The sequence below is a fragment of the Peromyscus eremicus genome, chromosome 4 (genome assembly GCF_949786415.1).
Source record: "Peromyscus eremicus chromosome 4, PerEre_H2_v1, whole genome shotgun sequence".
NCBI classification, from domain to species: domain Eukaryota; kingdom Metazoa; phylum Chordata; class Mammalia; order Rodentia; family Cricetidae; genus Peromyscus; species Peromyscus eremicus.
In genome coordinates, this window is record NC_081419.1 from 63,131,297 (window position 1) to 63,135,346 (window position 4,050).

Below are 4,050 nucleotides of genomic sequence, written 5' to 3' on the forward strand. Positions count from 1 at the left end.
ACAGTAAGTACATGGGCTAAATCTAAACGTGCATGTCCAAATTATGTCAAAGCCATCCGATAGAGAAAGACTAGTCCCTTAAACAAATGGCTCTGTGAACTAATTATAAAAGATGAATAAAGATGGGCCAATCTCTTCCTGTACCATATGCAGAATTAAACATAAAATTGTTTTCTACTTTACTTTTCAAGGCAGATTTTTAAAGCACCATAAACTCCAGATTTCAGAAACCTATAACAAGTTGTCAGGTGGGCTCTGTGGAGGATTTTCAGAAATACAGGCGACTCACCTCTAAATGAGGAACCTTTCTTGCATTTTCCCTGTGTGTTCTCAACTCCATTAGAATGATTTATGAATTTTCATCACCTCTTGGGACTCTTCCTTAGGCAAAGGAAAGTGATTTGTTAATTCTGCTTGGGCATTAGAAAGCTTCAAACAGAGCCCATGAGACATTTGATAATTATATGATAGATACTTATATTCCCATGTGAGGATATTTATGGTAGACATCTTTCTACCACTGCTCTTTATTAACTCTACTCTACCTCAGATACTAAGAACCAAATCATTGTACCTGCAAGATATGTTGATGGTAATCTAATGAAGTTGCATTTTATAGGTTTATGCCTACACTAACAACAGCAGAAACTTAATACAGGTTACTTTTATAGAGGTTATTTTAAATAATGTTTATATTTTTCTGTATTTTGTGATACTTTAATACCTGAAGTAAAAGACAGGCATACAATCCACACATCATAAATTATGGTTTTACAAACTTAACATTTCTGTATAACAAGAACCAATATCACATAGAAACAAGTAACAGAAAATATTTTCAGAAAATTCTTTTATTATATTTTGTACCATGAATTGCCCCATAACTTGTACAAATAGTAGTAAAAATATTATTGTTATTCCCAACATCTTTGCATTTATTTGTTAAATTTATTTTTAATAATATGTTTTATAGAATGGTGATTTGATATATGAACAGCATGAGTAATTGTAGCTGAAGTTTTCTCCAGTCCTGCCCAGCCCCACAGACCCTGCGGCTGCTTATAAAATAATCACTCAGAAGCTTATATTAGTTAAAACTGTTCAGCCATTAACTTGGGCCTACCACTGACTAGTTCTTACATTTAAACTCAGCCCATTTCTGTTAATTTATATGTCGTCACATGTTCCATGGTTTTACCTGTATGCCATTACGTGCTGCTTCCTGGATGGTGGACTGGTGTCTGCTGATTCAGCCTTCCTCTTCCCAGAATTCTCCTTGTCTGCTTATCCCACCTATTCTTCCTGCATGGCTACTGGCCAATCAGCATTTTATTTATCAACCAATCAGTGTAACACATTCACAGCACACAGAACATCCCACAGCACCTCCCCTTTGCTGTCTAATCAAAAAGGAAGGTTTTAACTTTAACATAGTAAAATTATACATAACAAAACAGTTATCAAGCAAGAATTACAGTTACAATAAACAGCTCATTTATATTTGTCAGATTTAAAGAAAATATCCTATCTATCCTATATTTGTAAGTCTAAGGTTTCATATCTATCTTATCTCATATCATAACCAAGGAAAATTATAACTATCTAGTCTTCAACTACATCAAAGATCCCAGAAGGATATAATATTACCCAAGTAAACAGGAAGAGCATTGTAAGCAACTTCCAAAAATCTAGAATGACAGAGACAGCTGCCTGCCTGGACAGTCACCAAAAGTTCTTTTGCAATGTAGGTGCATCCATCTTCAGCCTTTGGGTGTAGAGTCTCACAGTCACTTTTCTCGGTGTCCTGTAGAATGTCTGGCAATTTCTTTTGTGAAGTAAGAACCTGAAGGACCATCTCATCTTGCAAACTTCAGTGGTCACCTTCTTATGGTCCTGCATGTCCAGTTTATGCAACATTTTGTTATAGCTGGAGTTTTGTCCAATCCCAGTCAGGCCCGCGGCTGCTCAGACCCAAATGAACATGCAGAGGCTTATATTAATTATGAACTGTGTGGCCTAATGGCTCAGGCTTCTTGCTAGCTAGGTCTTACATCTTAAATTAACCCATTTCTATAAATCTATACCTTGCCACATGTTATAGATTACCTTACCAGTATCGTTACATCTTGCTTCTCCTGGCAGGGGCTGGCAGCATCTCCTGTCTCAGCCTCCTGTTTCCAGAATTCTCCTCTCTGCCTGTCCCACCTGGATACTGGCCAATCAGCATTTTATTTATCAACCAAATCAGAGGAACACATTCACAGCATACAGAGTGATATCCACAGCATTTTGTCAAGCAGTCCAGGCAAGAACAGTTTCTTGCCCAAATGGCTTTTTGCCAAGAAGAAGATAAACTCCATATGGAGTGTCTTTAATGCGCATCTTTCTCTTTGAAGTAAGTTGATGCTGCCAGGAGCAGATGTGTCTCATTTTTCAGGAAGTCTAAGCTTTTAAAACATTTTAAATGCCATATTCTGTAGGTCTTTAAAGTGTTTAAAGATTATCTAACTAATTGAATTATATCTATGTATACCTAGAAAACTTAACATGACTATAAGTTTGACTATCATAGAAGACTAATTATTAATCTGTATTTCTTAATTATCCATTATAATTTAAATGAGTTTCATAAATATAATACCTTAAACGAGAGTAGAATTAAATATATATATATATATATATATATATATATATATATACACATATATATATTATAACAAAATCAACTCTAAATTTGTATCAATAAACTAAAATACGTAGCAATGTAAAACATTTTTAAACAAATTGTTGCTCTTTAAAAGTAGGTTAATTAATCTACCCTTTCATCCTATCATATCTATATTCTACATTTCTCTACCATATCCTCCTTTCTTCTTTTAGAAAGAGATTGACTATGACCAATAACAATTTGTAACCAACTACCTAAACAAAGACAAACATTCATAATCTATTTTTTGGGAATGTGGACATAGTTTTCTAGGCTACTTCCTGCTGATAAAGGGTGCTGTATTCTTATGGAGATCCTGAGAAAATTAGTAAATATGGTCAAGTTCTGACTGGAATAGTCTGTGAGGCTGCATTGTCTGAGCCAGTTGCCTTGAAGCTGATTGTAGATGTTGAATCATCTGGAGACCTCTCAGGGGGTCTTTCTTGATCAAACCATATGAGCCTGAAAGCAATCCACAGGTTCTCATCTTCTGTGGAAACAAAAGCAGAACCTCTTTTCTAAAGCAACATATCCTTAGACATTAATTTTGAAATTGAGATACCTTTAAAATATACATATTGATTTAATTCAGCAGCTTTTACAATCAAATGCCTCTCTGCAGTTAAAAATCCCAAAGAAAACACAATCCAGATTCTCTGTGTGGTATCCATCTTTATGTGGCTCATTTTTTATATTACCTTTACTGTCTCTTTAAAGGCTTTATTTTTTATAACTTTTTATATAACTGTCTATATTCATTTTCTTCTCTCTTCCAAGCCTCCATACATTTTTATACACATTGCAAACCATTTAAAGTCTTACTCCATCTGAATCTGTCTTATTGTGAATCTATTGCTTAAAACTACAGTATTACTAGGACTGAAACAGCAACTTTGGCTGCTGGCCTTGCCAACCTCAGCTTTCCAACATTGTGGAACTACTTTTACTGCCAGGTCTGGGAACCAGGCTGTCTGCGGACTCTGGGAGGCAGTGGGTCTATGCTTCCATCCAGTAGCATGTAGCCCAAAAACCTTTTCTTTCATTCTGTTTTTTTTTGTCTTTATTAGTAAAGGTTAAATCCACCATGCAGTATAATGTGTGACTTGGAGACTCCTCATTCCCACCATGTTGCAGGTCAAGCCCATATGCCAAGAACCCACCATAGAGTAGCTCAAGCCAGCAGGTTGAGGCTGGCTTGAGAGAGACAACTAGAAAGCTGCTGGTCCTGCCCAGTCCCACAGGCCACACATAATTGTGTTTTTTGTCTGAATCTGTCAAATGTTGATGGACTAGATGTTATTAATGTAATTCTTGATGGTATATATTGTATATACTTACTATAT